Source organism: Ursus americanus, chromosome 5 (genome assembly GCF_024610735.1).
Source record: "Ursus americanus isolate L20-20 chromosome 5, mUrsAme1.1.p, whole genome shotgun sequence".
NCBI classification, from domain to species: domain Eukaryota; kingdom Metazoa; phylum Chordata; class Mammalia; order Carnivora; family Ursidae; genus Ursus; species Ursus americanus.
This window is the reverse complement of record NC_142131.1, coordinates 44,665,351-44,687,438: the sequence shown is the minus strand read 5'-3', so window position 1 is coordinate 44,687,438 and position 22,088 is coordinate 44,665,351. Positions and strand designations below refer to the sequence as shown.

Below are 22,088 nucleotides of genomic sequence, written 5' to 3'. Positions count from 1 at the left end.
GGAGCCCAGTGCGGAGCTTGAACTCATGACCCTGAGATCAAGACCTGAGCTGAGATCAAGAGTTGGACGCTTAAGCAACCAAGCCACCCAGGCGTCCACTATGCTTTTATCTCTTAACAAAATATTTTGAACATTTTTCCACATCAGTATATGTCAGTCTACCATATTCTTTTTTAAGAGCTGTATGGTATTCTGTTGTATGGATATATCTTAGTTTTTATTTTATTTTATTTTATTTTTTTTAATTATTATTTATTTATTTATTTATTTTATTTTATTTTTTAATGATTATATATTATGTTAGTCACCATACAGTACATCCCCGGTTTCCGATGTAAGGCTCGATGATTCATTAGTTGTGTATAACACCCAGTGCACCATGCAATATGTGCCCTCCTTACTACCCATCACCGGTCTATCCCATTCCCCCACCCCCCTCCCCTCTGAAGTCCTCAGTTTGTTTCTCATAGTCCATAGTCTCTCATGTTTCATTCCCCCTTCTATATCTTAGTTTTTAAACCAGTACTCCATTGATATTTAGGTTTCATAGTTTTCTCTATTACAGTTACATTGGAAATGAATACCTTTGCTTATACATCATCGTATACTGAGGCTAACATTACTTTGGAGCAAATTACTTAATCTCTTTGTGGCTGTTATCTACACAATCATTGAGAGAATTATCAAACTTATTTATTTAAAATTTCTTGAATAGAGCTTGGCTAAAGAAATGTTCTCTTAAACTACTATAATGTTATATTCATTAATAAATTAAAATAATTATGTGATAAATCCTTTCTTTAGTTTTCACTATATGAATAGAATAAAAGAATAGAAAACATGCTGGTTGGAGATAGGTTCTTATATTTAATTGTTCAGTTTGCTTTTTACTTTTTATTTTTTAATTATTTTTTAAAAGATTTTACTTATTTATTTGTCAGAGAGAGAAAGAGCAAGCAAGCACAAGCAGGGGGAGCAGCAGGTAGAGGGAGAAGCAGGCTCCCCGCAGAACAAGAAACCTGAATGGGGGATGCAGGTCTCTATCCCAGGACCCTGGGACCATGACCAGAGCTGAAGGCAGACACTCAATGGACTGAGCCACCCAGGCTTCCCAGCCATTTTCTTTTTAGGAAGAAGTACATCATGGTGTTTACTTATTTATAAGTAATCTACATCTAACATGGGGCTTGAACTCACTACCCTGAGATTGAGTCACATGCTCTACCAACCGAGGGGTTCAGGTTGGCCCTACATCATCATTTTTAATGGCTTTGTATTTTATATATGGATGTGCTGTACCATAATTTATTTACTCAGTCTCTTCATTTATAGGAATTTAGGTTGTTGTCAGTTTTTTTGTAGTTATAAGCAATATATCAATGAATATCTTTAAAATTGTTGGACACCTTTTCCATTATTTTATTAGAATTAACTCTAAGTTTAGAATAGCTGGGCAAAGGGTATCTTAAAGAACTTTTTTTTTTTTAAGATTTTATTTATTCGACAGGATAGAGACAGCCAGCGAGAGAGGGAACACAAGCAGGGGGAGTGGGACAGGAAGAAGCAGGCTCATAGCAGAGGAGCCTGATGTGGGGCTCGATCCCATAACGCCAGGATCACACCCTGAGCCGAAGGCAGACGCTTAACCGCTGTGCCACCCAGGCGCCCCTAAGAACTTTTTTTTTTTTAAATGAAAGCCAAACTATCTTCCAGAAACGCTGTACAGATTTTGATTCTTCATATGATTAATGCAAATACCTATTCCTTCTACCCTCATCTAGGTCCTTTTAAAATCTTTGCCAGTCTAATGGGTGAAAAGTAGTAACTCATTATTAGTTTTATTTTCATTTTTTAAAATTTCTATTGAGGTACAACGTCTTTTCAGATAATTTCTGACATACACATGACTAGCTTTTGTCCTTTGACTTTCTAAGAGATCATATGATTATCTTTTCTTTCATGATTTGTAAGAGCTCTTGATATATTTATTTTGTAAATCAAACATTATTCGATATTACGGGTAGTAACTGAGTATAATTAAATATTAAGCAGTTTGTCGAAAATGTTAAAATTGTTTCTCCATTTTGTTATTTTGTTATTTTATGTCTTGTGCCATTGGAAAGGCACAATTTGTGTATGTGCTCAAATTACCGATTTTTTTGTTTCTTGAATGCACATCATGCTTAGAAATACAGAAGAAGTAGGTCCTGTTCCAGTACATAAATTATTTATACTAAGGCACTGTGGTGTGGTGGAAAGAATGTGGATTCAGACCCTAGCACATTTAAGATGGACAGCCAAGTTGGTGGTGCTCAGCTTCCATGTCGTGCAACCTTAAGCACATTACTTAACCCGAACCAGTGTTCTCATCTGCAAAACGCGACAAATAACACCCACTTCATAAGTTGGTATAAAGACAAAATGCCTAGCACAGACAAGGCATTTTGCTTGTGTTAATGCTCTTTTCTTTTCTCTGCTCTCGGCGAGATATTAACTGCCAGAAGTGTGTATCTCTCCAATGCAGACTAAGCTAAAGGTTGGGAGGTGTAATTTTGTTGAGTTTACAGTCAAAGATTCTATCAGGGAGCTTTTAGAAGCAGTCCATTAAACTACAAACCCCATAATGCATATAAAAGGACCATAAAGTTTCTGGGTATGAAGCCTTTGTGGCTTGGGGAAGTGCGGAGAGCCACGGACTTTTTATTTACGGAATTTTCTCTCATTGAGACACCTCCCCCCACATTTTCCCCTGAGCACATGTGATTACTTTTCTTCCTCTTAGAAAGCTAAGTTCACAGATTTCAAAGTGAGACTTCAGTTACAAAGCGAAAAAGTATCGCAATTAGAGAACTGTGAATACCATGAAATTCATTAAAAAAAAAAACCACAAAATTTTGTGGGGTGTGTGGGCTAGAGACACTGTTGAAATAATTCTCACCTCCTGTAGACCTGGCAGAAAGAAAAATAATAGGCACAATTACATCCAGTAGTCATTTTTACCCTTTGAGAATCTGAGCTTAGTTTCCACCCAGTTAGTCTCTGGTCAGCTACCGGCCTCCTGTACGTATTATTTACGTCCGACACACTCGTATTTGCATACGATGGTGGATCCATTGCTTCAGGGCGCCCAACTGCCCTGCGGCTGCACCGCCAGCGCTCCGCCTGCGCAGGGATGTGTACTGACGAACATGTGATCTCCCTTCCGCCCAAGCCCGAGCGCGGTACCCGGCGAGTAGAGCGCGCACCGGCTGCTCGGAGCGTCCAGCCAGGGAAGACGCTGAGGCGCGCGCCACTCAAGCTCGCACGGCTGCCTCCAGGCTCAGCCTTCCCCTCTCACCCTCCCGGAGGCCCCACCATCCCCGGCTCCCGGGCGGGGGAGGGGCGGGAGGAGGGGCTCCTCGGGGAGCGGCGGGGAATTCCCCCTTCCACCGAACGTTCCCGATTGTTCACCGTCCTCACGTCAGCAGCAGGGGGTAATCCCCGACTCCAGCTGCTCCTGACGTCACTGCGCGGAGCCACCGCCCCCCACGCGCCCCTACCTCCCGGGCTTCCTCGACGCTCCGCCCCCAGACGTAGCCACGCCCTAATCCTTCCCCCTAGCCGCCCGACGTAGGGGGCGGAGCTTTTTCGGCCGGGGCGTGAGCGGTTGCTTGGGCCAGAAGGTTCTCTGGTGGAGGCGCTCCTCCTGCTGCCCCGCCCAGTAGGTTCGTCCGCACCGCTTCTTCCACACCCTTTCTCCCTCCTCCTTCTCCTCGCCCCGCCTTTCCCCTCCCTTCTCCTCAACCCCTCTAGTTCCTTCCCCGCCTCGCCACCTTCCACGATCTCGCGAGACTTGACCCAGAACATTGCGGATCGGGTCGGCGCCATTTTGGGACTGAGACTGGTTGTGGGGGAGGGAAAAGCGGCAAAAGGGGATTATTCAAAGTACCGAAAACCTCCTCCGGGGATCGAGCGCAGCGGCACCCCCAGGCCAGGGGCACCTCTGGTGTGGCAGAAGGTAACACCGTCTTCTGTGCTCCGCGCTGGAGTCTGGGGGAGGGTGGGGGGTGCCCCTGTCGGCTTTGGGGTTTCAGGGGGTCGGGAGCGGCGTTGGCGGCGCGAGGTGTGAGGCTGCCCGCGGACGCGGTGTGTGGGGGGGGTGGCGGAGAGCAAGGAGAGAGACGGAAGGACGGTGCCGAGAGGCCCCTCTAAATATTTACTCGGCCCCGGTGGAGTGGGGGTGGCGGTTGTGGGGAGGGGGTGGATGGCTTAGGCTTGGTGGTTGGGGGATGTTTGGCGGAGGCTGAGAACGGGTCCGACGCCCTCCGTGCACGATCTTCCTTCCTCCGGCCTCTCGCACACGCCTGCCTCTTTTGGCACTACTGGTCCTCTCAGAGGGCTGAGGGAGTCGAGGCCGAGTTGTGGCCTTCAGTTGTTTCTTCAGTAGCGCGCCCGCTCTTTCCTCCTCGCCCGGGTCGGTGGCCGTAGCTGTGTATTGAGTCGAATGCTACCATGCCCCCGGAGTCCTGTGGAGGCCTGAAGGGACCTATTCTGGTTTTGGAGAGAACCACTCTTAATGGGATTTACGAGAACGGTTTGGTACCTTCCACCCCCTCAGTGTTGGGAGAAACCTGTTTTCTTAATTCAAGGAAATGGGAACCGACACCTTTATTCCACAGCTGCCCTCAGAAGCCAGGGAAGTCTCACCCTCAGGCGAATTTAAGGAATGTTCTTGCCCCATTTCTCACCTGCCTACTTTCTACCTTAGTGGGGAAAATGCGTCTCTTCTTTAAACATTCTAATTTGGAGAGAGCGTCTTTCTCTTTATATCCCTTTTTTTCCTGAGTTGTATTTACTAATGCTCCATGGCACCACACCTGCCTGTTCTTTGGGCCCAGTGAATTGAAAATAGAGAAAATCTTTTATAAGGTTGTGGGCCAGTTTCATAGTTCTAATTTTTACTCGAAAAGTATGGGAAGTTTATATAATCCCCATGTATTATATCCGCACCCCCTTCCCATTTGAAATCACTCCTTGTCCTCCGTAACATCATCTCCCCACCTTTCCCTCTTTTATTTTAAAGTCTTTTTCATCTAGTAGACTGTTTTGGGGAGCTTGCTTGGCTGAGCCTTTTTTCCGACCCCAGTTGAATTACGTAGAAGTGAATTTCTCTCCAGAAGTTGACTCTTCAAGATGGGGGTTAATTTTTAGCTCAAAATTAAAATTCAGTGTGTAATTCAAGTTTTTTTTTTTTATAACTTTACAGGTGATTGAATTACTCATATATGAAGATCATCTTCTAGGTTTTGTGTAAAAGGCCCCGGATATTTGAAGTGGCCATATTGGGATTACAATGTTTTTGGATAATTTTGCCCCAGAAGTTTATTAAAAGTGGCAAGAATCATCTCTGAAGTGAATTTATAGTAGTGAACAGTTCTACAAGCTACTTAAAGAGACCCAGGCATTTCTTCAGTATTTTGGTTCAAACGGATTATATAACTGGTTAAATTATTTCAGCTGGTGGTATTTTTTTTTTTTTTTTGCCTCTTCCCCCCCACCCCCCTCCTGTAGTAGTCCTTCAGCCAAAACTGTAAGATATGTTTGATTTGTGTACTGAGTAGTTTAGGCAGTTTCAAATTACTGTTTAAATATTGCTGAAGTTTCTTGGCAGTTTATTTTTTCCTTTATTAAAAGTTTTAGGAATTTTTGACCTCAGCCCTTTTCATGTCACAATGGGACAGCTTTTCTAAATGAAGACATTGAAAGAATACAGAGTTTTTTCCCTTTTATCTTTTATTTACCTGGAAATTTAAGATGTTGCAGTTTTCAAGCAGCATGGTAGTATTGAGATAGCTATGTGTCCCTCTGTATGCTGATGTTCTGGAATGCTCTTCAGATGTGAAATTTTCTTTTTGTTTTTGCTTTTTGGCTCATAAATTGGATATTTCATCTGGAGTGGATAAGTACAACAGTGACAAGTACATGGAATAATAAAGAAGACTTTAAAATCTTAAATCCAAGGAACTTGGCTAATTCTGGAGATAGCCATATGAAAACTTTAAAACAGAAGTATGGGTAGCTGACTTGAAGTAACTCTATGTCAAATAGTCATAGGTTAAGTATCTTCAAAGAACTTGGATATTATTTCAGAGGATACAAAATAAAAAAACAAACTGGAAAACATAAAGATTACAGAGAAAAACCCAACACCTTCCTGTGCAGTCCTGTTGGAATTTGTAAGTATTATATGGTGAGCAAATGTTCATTTGTAAATTGTAATGAGAGTCAAGTTTATTCTGTGTTGGAAGCCTTTCAGTTTCTTGGAATAATACTGCTTGGCTTCAATTTCCTGGACAGTCTGAAGACTACCATTAAGTAAATTGAAATATAGGAAGAGTTAATTTAAGAATATTTCAGATCACATGGTCCATACATATTTTTACGTTTTTGTGCTTATGAAGTAAAGAAAATCCCTGTGGTGAGTATTCACCTTTAGTTTTATGGATTCATAGATTGGTACAAAGATAGGAAAAAACAAATATTTCATGTGTCTTGCTAGCCAGTTTACTTTCTAAATGTGACTTTAGGCTGCTTCTGAAGGGAGTTTAGTGTTGCTGTTTAGTAAGGTAGTTTAGAGTAAATTATAACGTGTGACTTGGTTTTTAAACCTGATTTTCATAATAATTTACAATTCTTTTAAGTCACTTGATATATTTTCTCTGGAAGGTTATGCTGACTTAAGTTTATAAACAAAGCTTTTTTAAGAAGTTGGAAGTATTGCCGTAATAATAGATCCTTTGACAAATGAGAATTATGTTTTAATAATACTTAAATTTTTCAGTATTGAATAGTAGTGTTTTTGGTTACCATTAGCTATCATATAGAGTTTTTCAGTGATTCTTAGGCATGGGAATGTTTGTTATTAAAAAACTTACTAAAATGTATTTTTTAGACACTAGTAGTGAATATATCAGTGTAGCTAAAATTAGAGTTTATTTCATTTAATTACTTTTCTTAGATAAAAGATTGTAATTTTGAATATTTTGCCACGGTGGCTTTAAAACTTGTCAGTTGCTCCCTTTATTCCAAAACAGAACTTTTTTTCCTGTGCTATTGAATCCTTTTATCTTACTTAGAGTAGAAGAGGTAGTAGAGTCCAGAAGAATGTAGGTATCCAAATAAAGCGTTTATTTTCTGATATAAAATTGAGATTAGAATTAAGTAATTCTGTTAAAATAGACAGGGTTATTTGTGTATTGTCTGTCAGAGCTGTGTGTAGTGTTTCCAGTTGAGCTTCCACCTTGATTTATATTAAAAAAACAAATGACGAGACCACTCTACACCTTTTTGCTTCAGAGAGACTGCTATTTGTATGCATTTCTCCATTTAGTGGCTTTTCAAGTTACTTGTCTAGGAATATGCCTCTTAAATGTGATTAAAAAGTTGAAGTGAAAATGATCTTTTTTCATAGAAAAGAACATTATGATTATTTTCCTCTAAATTATTCCTACTGATGTTACCCAGAGCCATGTTACAGTATAAAGATAATTTCAGAGACAGGGTTTTTAAGAATTAACTTTAATCTTTGAATAGTCTAACATTGGTGGACTTTGCTTACAGCAGTTGTTCATGGACAGATTTGAACATTTTGATAAATATTATTTTCTTGGCATCAAAATAAATAGCAATAGTAATGGGCACAATTACTGGGCTGCTTCTCCCCTTCCCCTCCCCCACCTTTTTTTCTCCTGTGTACCCTTCTCCATTTTTTTTTTTTTGTCTTCTGTGCCTAGACTGTAGGTCTAAAAATAATAATCATAGTAATTAACATAATTTATAGATGATTGTGTCACATATTTTGCTGTGAACTTTATGTAGTATACTTTAGCTCTTAGAATAATTCTGTGAAGAAAGTGCTATTATAGTTACAGTTGTACAGTTGAGAAAAGATTTTGGGAGATTGTGTCTGGGAGAAAGTAACTTGGTTAGGCCCAAGGTTAGGTAGAAGTCTTGACCAAATCTCCAACTCTGACTGGAGGGCTCCATACTCTTAATCACTATGCTATACTGCTTTCTTGTGAATTGTACTTCATTAACTCTTTCTTTTTGAGCATTATTCCTGATATTTTTGTTTTTTCTTCGATATACTGCTTCTCTTTGGTTAGTATTATTACTAGTGGAACTTGGAGTTAAGCTAGAAGGAGGAAGAGAAGGTATTTTTAACGTTGGTATTTGTTAGTAACTATCAGGTAAAACTTCAGTAGTTAAAAATTAAAATGTAGTTTCAGGTTATATTCCTATCTTATACACCCGCATCCTCTTTGCACATGTATGAAGTTCAGTGCATGTTAGCTTTGTTTTACTTTTTCTCTGGTTTTGAACTGAGATTACTCCATAGATTTTTGTGCTTGAAGTTCCTGACATTTGAGAATGGAGGAAGGGATGAATAGTAAGGAAATAATAGGAGTGAGCAGAAGAAAGGAAAAAAAATGAAATTTAGAGAGTTACAGAGGAAATAAGGATGGGAGCCTCTAGTCTGAGAGTAAAGTTAGCAAGTGAGGATAGAACCTAAACCCAAGCCAGATTATTTGTCTTTGACATAACCACCTTTTTTCTGTTTAATTTTTGATAAAAAATTTTTAGATAACAATTTAGATCCGGGCAAGGGTAGTAATATAGAAAAAGGGAAATAGCTGGGAGTTAAAAAGGGGATTTTTGGTTTAGTGTTTGGAAAGTCTAGAAAAGGGCCTATGTGACCTTCTGTATTTTACCTAACCTCTTTGGTCTTAGCTTTTCCAGAAAGCTGTTGGAAATAATTTATATGAAGGCTTTTTGTTAATTGTGAAGTGTAATATATGTGTAACATATTATTCTAATTTCCAGTATTTTGAGATTCTGATACATATATGTTAATGGCATTTCTGGAAACCCATCCGTGCCCTGCCCCTCCCCATTTCCAGTTTCATTTATTATCCTAACTTGGTCCTTGACCAAGACAGTGACCAACTAACTCGTCTCTTTGCCTTTTAGCTCCATTCTCTTTTTCTCCACAGTCTCTCATGTGGCCAGAGAAATCTACCTAAAGTATAGCTCTTGGTTTTGTTACTTAAGCAACCCTTAGTTAGGGTGGTGGATTTGGCATATTTAGGGAGAGCAGGTTGGAAAGAGATGTATTCACTGTCCCGTCTTCCCCCTTTTTAAATGTTTTATATGTCAGGGTTTCCTAACGTCAATTTTTTAATTTATTTATTTATTTTTTTTTGCTAGAAAGAATTAGAGACAGTGGTTTGGAAATTCTCTAAAATGATCGTTTTGGGGTTGCTTGTATACTTTTTTGGGGAGCAGGTCCATTACTTTGAACGGGAGCCTCTTGAGAAACAGAATGTTAGAATTACTGATAAACCTTTTGTGGTTGGTTGTTTTTCAGTTTTGCCTGCTTGCTTTTCCCCTTTTTTGTTGGCTGCCACACCCAGCAGAAGAGTTACAGGCATTTGCTCTATATCCTTTCAAGTAATTGCTAGTTTCTGCTTCTTTTTATACAAGGTATCCCACTCATTTTCTTGTTCTTGAGTCATCTTTCTGTTCACAGCTTGGTGAGTGTGATGTTTTGGTGTTTCATTTTCTTTTTTTTTTTTTTTTTTTTTAAGATTTTATTTATTTATTTGACAGAGATAGAGACAGCCAGCGAGAGAGGGAACACAAGCAGGGGGAGTGGGAGAGGAAGAGCAGGCTCCCAGCAGAGGAGCCTGATGTGGGGCTCGATCCCATAACGCCGGAATCACGCCCTGAGCCGAAGGCAGGCGCTCAACCGCTGTGCCACCCAGGCGCCCCTGGTGTTTCATTTTCTGTCCTTTAATTCAGTTTACAGATTATATTTTTTGAAACCTTTTAAAAAAGTTTTTTTTCATACTTATTTTTAGCAAGAAAAAGTTTTAAAGTTGTTAAATATGTTCTGTTTCTTTTGAAACTCTAAACTTGCAAATATACTTTAAGAATTTCTTAAACTGAGGGCACCTGGATGGCTCAGTCACTATAAGTGTCAGACTCCCGATCCCACCTCAGGTTTTTGTTTTTGTTTTTTAGAGAGAGAGAGAGAGAGAGAGAGAGAAGAGGGGAGGGGGAGGGGCAGAGGGAGAGAGAGACTTTAAAGCCGGCTCCATCTCACAACCCTCCTAAGATCATAATCTGAGCCAAAATGAAGAGTCCGGTGCTTAACTGAATGAGCCACTCAGGCACCCCTCAGCTCAGGTCTTGATCTCACGGTGGTGAGTTCAAGCCCTGTGTTGGGCTCCAGGCTAGGCATGGAGCCTACTTTAAAAAAAAAAAAATTATTAAACTGAAAAAAAAAAAAAGTTTTTTAAACTGAAAAATTGTCTTTGTCTTTACATATGCATACTAGTTAAATTAGTTTGCTTTTCAGTGAGTATTAAATACTCTCTTAATGAGTGAGTTTATAAAAAATAGTTATTGGGGCGCCTGGGTGGCACAGCAGTTAAGCGTCTGCCTTCGGCTCAGGGTGTGATCCTGGCGCTATGGGATCGAGCCCCACATCAGGCTCTTCTGCTCTGAGCCTGCTTCTTCCTCTCCCACTCCCCCTGCTTGTGTTCCCTCTCTCTCTGGCTGTCTATATCTCTGTCGAATAAATAAATAAAATCTTTAAAAAAAATAATTATTATCTCACGTGATATCTGTGGGTCAGAAGTTTGGCAGCAGTTTACCTGAGTGGTTCTGGCTCCATATACGTCTTTCATAAAGTCTTTGATATGGTTACTAGGGCTACAGATGCTCAACGGCTTGACCGGGGCTGGTGGATCTTTTTCCAGGATGGTGTACTCATTGGCCTGGCAGCAGTTGATGCTGGCTGTTGTCTGGAAGACTCAGTTCCTTACCACATGTGGCTCTCTTTTCAACTCCTTGGGTTTTTTGTTTTTTTGGATTTTGTTTTGTTTCTTTTGTTTTTGTTTGTTTTGTTTTGTTTTTTTAGTAATCTGTACTCTCAACTTAGGGCTTAAAATCACAACCCCAAGATCAAGAGTCACATCCACCGAGCCAGCCAGGCGTTTCTCCTTGAGTTTCTTTAAAATGTGGCAGCTGCAGCTCCTAGAGCAAGTGATCTTAGAGATAGGTAGAAGCTGAGATATCTTTTATGACCTATTCCAGAAGTCATTTCTACCACATTCTTTTTGTTCCAAGCAAGTAATTAAGTCTAGCCTGAAACCAAGGGAGTGTAGTTAGATTTCATCTTTTCTCAAAAGAATTTGTGGACATACTCACAAAAACCACAGTAGGAGGTAATCTTTCCCACCCAGTAAAGTTGTCAGTATAATTAGATTTAGGCAGTCTTCACTCCACAATTAGTAGGTTGGGCTGTTACAACTTTAGAGAAGAAAGTATATTCTAAATATAAATTACGAGATTTAAATCTTTCTGCATTTATAGCCACAGTCTGAGCTTTGGAGGTAAGGTATTTTCCCCCTTACATACTAATTTTACAGTCACCTTAATGAGGGAAATTTTTTTTTATCGTGGCAAAAATAAATAAAATTTACCATTTAAGCCATTTTTGAGCGTATATGTAAGTGGCATTGAGTACATTCACATTGCTGTGCATTCATCACCACGTTCCATCTCTAGAACTTTTTTCATCTTCCCAAACTGAAACTCTGTGTACCCGTTAAACATTAACTTTGCATTTTCCCCCTCCCTAGCCCCTGGCAGTCTCCATTCTACTTGTATTTCTATGAATTAGACTATTGTAGGTACTTAGTATAAGTAGAATTGTGCAGTTATTTGTTTTGTAAGTGGTTTATTTCACCTTACATAATATCCTCGAGGTTCATCCATGTTGTAGCGTGTGGTAGAATCAATTTCCTTCCTTTTTAAGACAATCCATTGTGTGTGTGTATCACATTTTGTTTATCCATTTGTCTGTAAATCGATATTTTGGTTATTTCTACCTTTCTGAGATCATGAATAATGTTGCTGTGAATATGGGTGTGCAAATACTTGTTTGACTCCCTGCCTTTTTTTTTTTTTTTTTTTTTAATTCCTGCCTTTAATTCTTTTGGGTATAAACCAGAAGTGGAATTGCTGGTTCATATGGTAATTCTATTTTTAATTCCTTCAGGAACCACCATACTGTTTCTAGGCTGCACTATTTTTTGTTCCTACCAGCAATGTACATGGGTTCCACTTTCTCCGTATTCTTTCTAACATTTGTTGTTTTCAGTAATAGCCATCCTGGTGGTTGTGAAGTGGTATCTCATTGTGGTTTTGATTTGCATTTCTCTAATGATGACTGATGCCTTCTCATTTGCTTATTGGCCGTATTACCTTTCTGAAGAAAGGTGTATTCAGGTTCTTCGCACATTTTTAAATTTGAGTTGTAGGAGTTCTTGATATATTCTGGAAATCAACCCCTCTCATGATGACTAGATTTTGATAACTACTATTTATCAACGCTTACCATATTGCAGGCTGTGTTTTAAGCCTTTTAAGTGAATTAACTACTTAATCCTCCTGGATCGTGTGGGTGGGAATGTCTTCTTGTTCTTATTTTACAAATGAGAAGATGAAAGCACAGAGATTTAAGTCACCAAGGTCACACAATCAGGAAGTGATATTTTTGAACCTACACGTTCTGTATATCCAGAGCCTAGACTTCCAACTATGATGGCTCATAGTTAAAGTTTTTAAGGTGATAATATGGGGAAAGTATAAGTACTACTGTTTCAGGAGTGAGAAGATAACTTATTTTATTCTTAGCCAGCTACTAAGTTTTCTTTTCCTTAGTGAGATACAGTTATGTCTTTTTTATAATATACTGTTAACATGGGTTTATTCTCATTCAGGAATGTTTTCCTTTTGGATCACTTCATAACCAGTGTTTACAGTTTTTTAGATTAAAAATTGCTTTTCCTAGTTGCCATGTGAAATAAGTGCTATTTCCATTTAATGATTTAAGAAGCTTTGAGATTGATTAATTTACCTAAGGTCATCAGTAAGTGACAGAGTTGGGATTTGAAGTTTGCTTATCTGTATTCCTATGTTACAGTTAATTTTCTTAGTGTTCTAAGTAGATCTTATTGTGGAGCAGCGCTGTCCAATAGAACTTTGTGAGATGAGGTAAGCATTCTGTGTCTGAGCTGTTCAGTATGGTAATTGCTAGACGTATGTCCTTATTTGAAGTGTAGCTAGTGCAGATGAGGAAGTGAATTTTAAGTTAAATTTTAATGTAAATCTAAACAACAGCGTGTGGCTGCTAGCTGCAGTGTTGGACAGCACAGTTCTAGAGACAGTAGTACAGAATCCAATCAGATCCATAGAACTTTTATAACAAGTACTTTTTAAAGTCCCCTTTATTAACCTGAAATAAAATTTTATGTACATAAGATCATATTAATACGCTCCTAAAGTGAAAAAGATAAGATGGTCATAATAATGAATTATAATATGTCGTAGCACAGATGTGACAGTTCTAGAAGGCTATTGTTTCCAAAACATTTTCGCAAATTTCCAAAACACTCTCTATTTGGCCTCCTTAAAAGAAACAAGCGACTAGTGTTCTTAAATACTTCTGTCCTTCTAGGAAGAAAAGTACCTCAGGTGGATTAATAATATATTAATTAGAATATGTTTCATTTACCTTTCTAATATTTACTGTCATTTCAGTTGAATGGGCAGTCAGCCAACATTAAAGCTATCATATAGTGTAGTGACAGTATTTGGTATTTCTTGAAATGGTATTTGTAGAAGTGTCCAAAAGAAAAGTAATTATCAGTTTTCCTTTGCTACAAATAGAAGGTAAAAATTAGTATGCAGTTTGGATTGGTGGACTTGGTCCTGAAGATAGAGGGAAAATTGTGGGATTACTTAATAATTCCTCAGAGTAGAGAACATAAATTTAGGCTCAAAGTAATACAGGGAAATACTAATAACTAATTTTTTTTAAATAAAAATTAACATTTTAGTAGTTGGTCTTTACAAAAGGTGTGCCTGTTCATTTTTTTTTAATGGAATGTGAGCCCATTTTTAAACTAGGTGTATTGAGATATGATTTACATAGAATAAATTCACTCTTTAAGTGTACAGTTTGAAGATTTATTTATTTATTTATTTACAAATGAGTTGTGTAATCACAGCACCTGAGAATGTAGAATATTTACATCACCCAGAAAGTTACCTTATTGTCCTTTACAGAGTGTCCTCTACCCTTACCCCTATTCTCTGGAGACCACCAGTCCTTTTTTCTTCTCTTCTTATTGTGTATTGTTTTCCAGAATTTCTTATAGAGGGAACCAAACACTGTGTATACTTTTGTTTGTGACTTCTTTCATGCATGTTATTGCAAGTATTTTTAATCCATATTTTTTATGGCTGAGTGGTATTCTCTTGTGTGGATACACAACAAATGTTTATCCATTCTCTGGATACTAGACATTTGGGTTGTTTCCAGTGTTTGGCTATTGTGAGTAAAGTTTGTATGAACATTTGCATACTGGATTTGGTGACTAGAAGGGTTTTCATTTCTCTTGGGGAAATTACCCAGCAATGTGATTTCAGGGTCATAGGAATTTTGTGTATTTGACTCTGCTAAAAACTTGGCAGTGTCTTACAGAGTGCTGAACCATTTGCATTTGCACCAGCAATATATATTACATAGTTCTGCATTCTTGCCAGTATTTGACGTCAGTCTTTCAATTTCATCTGTGGAATGGGTGTATAGTTTGAATTTGCATTGTGGTTTTAATTTGTATTTACCTAATAATGATTTTTTTTGGTGGTGTCCAGATCTTTTGCCCATTTAAAAAAGATGAGATTGTCTTGTTGAGTTGTAAGAATTATTTATGTATTTTGGATACATGTATTTGAGATACATATTTTGCACATAATTTCTCAGTCTGTGTTTTGCCATCATTTTTTTTTTTTTCAAGATTTTATTTATTAGAGAGAGAGTGCATGAACTAGTATGGGGAAAGGGCAGAGGGAGAGGGAGCAGCAGACTCCCCACTGAGCAGGGAGCCTGATGCAGGACCATGCGGGACTCGATTCCAGGACCCTGGGATCATGCCAGAGCAGAAGGCAGCAGCTTTTTTTTTTTTTAAAGATTTTATTTATTTATGTATTTATGTATTTATGTATTTATGTATTTATTTGACAGAGACAGCCAGTGAGAGAGACAGCCAGTGAGAGAGACAGCCAGTGAGAGAGAGACAAGCAGGGGGAGTGGGAGAGGAAGAAGCAGGCTCCTAGCAGAGGAGCCTGATGTGGGGCTCGATCCCAAAACGCCAGGATCACGCCCTGAGCCGAAGGCAGATGTTTAACGACTGAGCCACCCAGGCACCCCAGAAGGCAGCCGCTTAACCGAGTGAGTCATCCGGGCGCCCCACCATCATTTTCTTAATAGTGTGTTTTGAAGAATAAGTATTTTAAATTTTGAAGTAAAATTGGTTTGTGCTTTTTTGTGTCCTAAGAAATCTTTCCCTCTAACACAATAGAAATTTTGTAGTTTAGCTTATACTTTTGGGTCTGTGATACATTTTGAATGATTCTTTTTGGCCTGTGGTGTGAGCAAAGGGTTGAGGTTCTATTTTTCTTTCTTTCCTTTTTTTTTTTTTTTTTTTTTAATATTGTAAACGACGTCCAGTTGTCACAGTATCATTTGTTGAGAAGGCTGTGTTTCCCCTTGAATCACTTCGAAATACCTCTGTTGAAACTCAGTTGCCTATATGTGTGGAACTACTGGTGTACTTACTATCATTCCTGTATATGTTAAGTCAGTAGTTGGTAAATACAGATGCTAGCATTTGACTTTTTCTGCTTTATTTTAAAATCCTGATGACATCTTTTGTTTTTTAAAATCTTCTGTAGGAAATATGGACTAAAAGAAATTGTTTTTATGGGCCTGTGAAGTAAGACCTATTGCAGAATAATGCCATCTTGAATTGATAGAGCAATCTTTTGTGTGGCTTGAAGTGTTAGGAATTATCTAGTTGATATTTGAACATACTTTGAAATAAATGACAATATTTCTGTGTTGGAAGTGAGAAAGGAGGATGCAGGCTCTCAACTGACTTCAGAACGTTGATTCAGCAGAGGTTCTGGGATTTCTTGAGTGTTCGTCGGCTAGAGAAGATGTCCATTGCCTCAGTATGTTTTAGTGCCTACTCTATGCCTGCTGTTTCATTTGTGCTGAGCATTTAGTAGCAAACAAGACAAAAATGTAAGATTCCTGCACTTACTTGGTCTGCTCTGTTCTGTGAATGTAGAGTAAATAGAGTTCTTAAATTTGAGTTGTGATTTCATCTCTTCTAGTAAATAATAGCTATTTGATGATGGCCAGGGCAGCCTTTATAAGACTTATTTCCTGCCCTAATAAAACTGGTTCTTTCCCTGCTTCACAAGGTTATCATTAGACTCAAGTGAAATAATGAGTGCTGAATGCTTTGAATTTGTAAAATGATACAGAATTTATTTAGCAGTATTGTCATGGCTGCATCACATAGATAGTAGTGGTTGAGGCCCATTATGATCAACCAGGAGGGAGAAGACTAGATCGGGAGCATAGGTAAATGTAAATTGAAAGGACAGAACTAAATAGAAACCAGGTATATTTATTGATTATTTTTAAAAATATTTTGTTTGAGAGAGTGAGAGAGAGAGAGAATGAAGGGGGGTGGGAAGGTCAGAGGGAGAAGCAGACTCCCCTGCTAAGCAGGGAGCCTGGCATGGGGCTCAGTCCCAGGACCCTGGCTGGGATCATGACCTGAGGCAAAGGCAGATGCTTAACCAGCTGAGCCACCCAGGCACCCCAAACCAGGTATATTTAGGTTGCATTTTATAAAATGTTCAAAATTGATGAAAACACAATGCATTACATTCTTTTGAGGTAATATTTGTGTAACCTGGGAAATGGTACCATAGTTTATGGTATGCAAATGATCTCAAATTTAAATCTGCAGTCCAGATCTCTTCCCTGTATTCTACTCTTATAATTTAACGGCCTTCTTAGCCTTTCCACTTAGTTGACAAATACATCCCAAACTGCACTCTTTTGAGTCTTTCTTAGCTCCATAATTTCTCCATTCTTTTCTGGTTCAGTAAATGGGTACAGAGTCCATCTGTTCAAGCTAAAAAACTTGGAAATCACCTTTGATTTCTACTTTTCCTCCCATCTAGTCATTTAGCAAATCTATTTGAAATAAGTCCTTTTTTAGTCCACGGCCATTGGACTTGTTCGGGCCACCATCTTCTCTAACCTGAACTATTGCTGTAGTCTTAAAACTTTGTTCCTCTGCCCTTCTTGCACCTCTGTAGTTTATTATTCACAGAGCAGAGTGTTCCCATCGGACCTAAGAATAACATGTAGACTCTAGCCTGTAAGAATTGTTTTTTCCCTCCATTTCTCTGCAACCTTCCTTAATGTCTTCCTAGATCATTTGCCTTTTAAGGCCCTCTTTCTCTTCCTAGCCATTTTCCTTCCTGTCTTAGGGCCTTTATGCTTGCTCATTCTTGTTTTCCCTTTGTTAGCTCAGTTTTAGTTTCTTTGTTAGATTCTAGGTGACTCTCTAAACATTCTGTGCAAAGTAGACAACCCCCCCCCCTTCCTGTAGCCTTTGGTTTCTCTTATTTCTTTATCCTATTTATTTCTTTCAAAACATAGTCTAATTATCTGGCTTCACTCATTTATCACATACTCTTTTGAGGGCAGGGGACCTTGTTTATTTGTTATATTCTTAGTACACTTAACTTGCAGAGTAAAAGAATTAACATCTTAGATGATTTGGGTTAACTTATTTTTTCCCTAGACTTCAGTATGTGCAGTTGGTATTTTTATTATAGAACAGTTTAACTGTTTGGGGACTAGGAGAAATTTGTTAGATTATTTGTAGCCTAGTTGATTTGTTGTCAGATTATATAGAAGCTGTTTTATCTGCCTAGACTTAAATAATTTGTTATATGAGCTTCTTGCCGGCTTGCTAGATTAAGGGCTGGCTTTGGATTTGCTGTTAGTGCCCTTAAGGGACTGACTGATAAGGACTTATTCATTATGACCTTGCCTTTAAAAATGTTCCCTAGGGGTGCCTGACTGGCTCAGTCGGTAGGGACTGTTGACTGTTGATCTTAGAGTTGTGAGATCGAGCCCCATGTTGGATGTGGAGATTACTTAAAATCTTAAAAAAAAAATAAAAATGCTTCCTAGTTTGAACTACTGAGTTGGAGAGATTAAAACCTAGTGAAATTGCCCTCTCAGGTTTAGAAAGATAAAACACACTTTAGGTTTCAAGGAGTAACTTTGAAATAAATGAGCGAACAGAATTTTTGGCTCACTATCAGAAACGAGAAAGGCCATGAGAATTCATTTATATTAATTAATTTTTTTTTTGAAGAGGAGACATAATCTTTACTCCTCAGAGATACGAAAGGAGATTTGTGCCCACAGAGTTTAAATTATTTTTGATGTTACAAATTTTCTCAGTGTGATCTTGATTTGGTTCTTTTTAAGAAGAGGATGTTATAGGTTTCTTACAAGGGGCCTTAGTTAGTAAAGCTCTACAAGGATGCTAAACTTGAGGCTGTTACAGTGATGAAATAATTGTTTCATGGAATACTGGCTAGGTTGAAAACTACTTGACAAGTGCATTCACCTGATAGTCAAGATGTCTTAAGGACTTTCCATATGTAACTTAGCTGCCTTTGTTTTTCCCTCTAAGTCAGCTAGTAGTTTTCAGATTTTTCCCATGAATTACTCTTTGGTCTCTTCCATAAAAATGAGTCCTTATAGGGACATTGTGTAAATGGGAAAATGTGAGTGAAAATGTTTTCAACTTAGTCCTTTACATTAGGACCTTCAAGGACAGCCTGATGAGAGGATAGAGTCTGTTGGGGACAAAGTTGGCTTAGGTTAGTAGAAAGTTAATGACTGCAGTGGTAGCTCAAACTGCCCCTCGTCTATGTGTTTGGGAGATTAATATCTGTAATTTGTATAAGGTTTGTTATAGCTATAGGTCAAGGCAGTGCCTGACATGTGAAACCAAAATGTAGAATTTAGAGAATTACCTAAACAGCTGTTATTAAGGCTAAAATTTTGTATAAGGTAACATCTCTACCTAACGTATTCTCGGTTATTTACAGTATGTATGTATGTGTTTAGTGGTTAAGAATTTGACCTACCACTGATGAGTACTCTTACATTGGGAACTTTAAAATGTGTTTGGTGGGCACGTGGGTGGCTCAGTCACTAAGGGTCGGCCTTTAGCTCAGGTCCTGATTCCAGGGTCCTGGGATCCAGCCCCACATCAGGCTCCCTGCTCAGCGGGAATCCTGTTTCTCCCTCTCCCACCCTGTCACTTGTGTCCCCCTCCATGTCAAATAAATAAATAAAATCTTTTAAACAAATAAAATGTGTTTCACATATATATATAAACCTGTGGGTTTTTTTTTTTAATATTTTAAAAAATTTGTTAGCTTGCATGTACAAACGGGGAGGGGGAAAGGGAGAGGAAGAAACAGAACCACCCCCCCCCCCCACTGAGCTGGGAGCCTGATGCACAGCTCAGTCCCAGAACCCTGAGATCATGACCTGAGCTGAAGGCAAACACTTAACCAACTGAACTACCCAGGTGCCTCTGTATAAAAAAACCTGTTGTTTTGTTTTGTTTTTTGAAGAAAAGATTATGTCAGTCCCAGAGGGAAATGCTGAGCACTAAATGAGATAATACTTGTAAAGCCCTAATTAAATTGCTTAGTTAATTGTGTGTGTGTTTGTATATGCATGTTTATGTGTTCAGTATATATTTTAGGCTATTGTCTTCATAATCAAAAAGTTAAGGTACTGGGGCGCCTGGGTGGCACAGCAGTTAAGCGTCTGCCTTCAGCTCAGGGCGTGATCCCGGCGTTATGGGATCGAGCCCCACATCAGGCTCCTCCACTATGAGCCTGCTTCTTCCTCTCCCACTCTCCCTGCTTGTGTTCCCTCTCTCGCTGGCTGTCTCTATTTCTGTCGAATAAATAAATAAAATCTTTAAAAAAAAAAAAAGTTAAGGTACTTGAATTTCCAAATCTTTCATTTCATATCAAGGATCCTGTCTGTTGGAACTGTTTGTGAAATGACTAGTTCATAGTGTTAGGCTCATTTTCTAAATTCATTTGTTGAAGCTCGTTTGCTGCTCTTGGGATGCTGTCTTTTAGGCTTACTTGACTTCGGAAAAAGGTAGGTAATGTTAAAGTTAGAGGATTCAAGAAATGGTAAAGTTGAGTCAGAGTAAAGAGAATTTAAAATTACTTTGAATACATATATCCGGTGGAAATTACGAAAAGTACAAAGGTTTTTAGAAAATAGTCACCCCCTCATGCCTATTTTCTAGCTGTAATTCTTGTCTGAAGAAACCACTCTTAGTTTTTGTATTTTTCTGGAGAGAACTTATGTTTATATAAGCACATTGTATTCTTTATAATGTAAGTAGTAACATGAGGTCCACCTTGCTCTACAGCTTTTTTACTTAAGGAAGTATCTTGGAGGGTTATTCCATTTTAATATATGTAAAGCTACCCTATTATTTTTATATTGATGGCTTAATGTCAACTTAACCAGATCTCTTTTGCTGTGCATTGTTTCTTTTCTTTCTTTCTTTCTTTCTTTCTTTTTTTTTTACTGCTAGGAACAATGCTAGGATGAAAACATTTCATATTATAAGACCCTTTCCTGTCAGCTCTTTATATTTTTTCTTCATCTTTTAACTTCTTTTTTCCCTTGATTTGTGGGAACATTTGACATATGAAGGGAAGTCAACCCTTTGTATGTGCTATTTGTGACAAGTATTTCCCCCATGTTGTTTTCTTTGACCTTGGTTGTGAATTTTGTCATGTAGAATGCTTTTTGTGTTTATATTTATAATTGAATATATAAATATATTTTTATCATTTCTGTTTTGTGTGTTGTACTTAGAAAGGCCTTCCTTCCACCTTCTGAGATTATAAAAATTTTTCCCACATTTTCTCACAATTAACTTTTGTCAGTCATTTTCTATCGCTTTCAGTCCTCAAATTCAGGATTTCTACTGTTCTTTGTAGATAAGTCTGATGTGGAGTTTCAGCACAATGTAACCAATTATGGAATTAATTTGATACTATCATAACTTAGTCTGCTGCATTTCACATGTTGGTAGTTTGAGGATAATCCTTACCATTAATTGCCCCTTTTGTTTTTTTTACCTGTAATTGCCACTTCTGGTACCAGGAAAAATGAGCTAATCTCGCTGCCTTCTTTATTTTCTTCCTCCCTTTGTTCCTTCCTAATAGTATGCATTCTTGCGGAGGAGAATATTGGTCAAAGTCCTGGTTTAGAGTAGCTGCTCCATAAATGTTTGTTGATGAATTAAGTCATTCAGCAAACAAATGTATCAGAAATGTTTCTTTATGGGAAGGAGAATTTTCATAAGTTTATAAAGTAAAATGAAACTTGAAGATAAGTTACTTTGGTTATTTTCTGAAATATATTTGGGGGATGGGGGAGGATGGTGATGGGGTTTGGGGGTGGGAGCAAGGGCAGAGCAGGAGAATGAGTTAACTTTTAGTACTTTCTGTGGGAGCACTCTAGCGGTACTGATTGTGAACGAAGAAGCATGGCTTTTGAGGCAGATCTAGAGTTCTTACTGTCCAGGTCTTCCCCTTACTGGCTGTGTAGCTTAGGGGTGAATTATCTCTTGTGAATCTGCCCCTTTTTCAGAGAACAAGTTGAAGCTGATTACATTTTATGTTTTGTTGTTCTTTTTAAGTTACCTCATTTGAATCCTTGTAACTTTGGTATTTTTCTCATGGTAAATACTTCAGATAAATAATTTGCTTATACCTCAACTTTTCTGATTGTGGGTTTAAGGGTGCATTTTTTATTTTTATTTTTTGCAATTATTTGTTAACTGTTCGAATGTTCTCGGGGGACTGCCATCTTGAGCCTTTTAAGTATCTTCACTGTTTAGCACTTAGCTTTGACCACACTGGCTATTGAGTAAATGAGTTTATTTGAATTCAGTTTTATTCCAATTGAGCCCAATTTGTTTGCAGTATAATTCTTAATTAAAATGTACGGTTGCCAACCCTTATAAGAAAAA

The 22,088-nt window shown here is 38.3% G+C and overlaps 1 protein-coding gene across 4 annotated transcripts in view; it reads left to right on the top strand.

Moving 5' to 3' along the window:
- The first annotated feature begins 3,755 nt into the window (after positions 1 to 3,755).
- GPBP1 (GC-rich promoter binding protein 1) overlaps positions 3,756 to 22,088 on the top strand; it is a 72,188-nt gene continuing 53,855 nt past the window's right edge. The window contains exons 1-3 of one of the 4 annotated variants that reach the window (XM_087862137.1): positions 3,756 to 3,997; positions 5,246 to 6,215; positions 15,156 to 15,346. The gene's annotated coding sequence lies outside the window, so the exon portion shown is untranslated. Of the gene's footprint in view, positions 3,998 to 5,245; positions 6,216 to 15,139; positions 15,347 to 22,088 lie in introns of all 4 variants that reach the window. The other 3 variants (XM_087862138.1, XM_045794316.2, XM_045794318.2) reach the window with 3 other exon arrangements.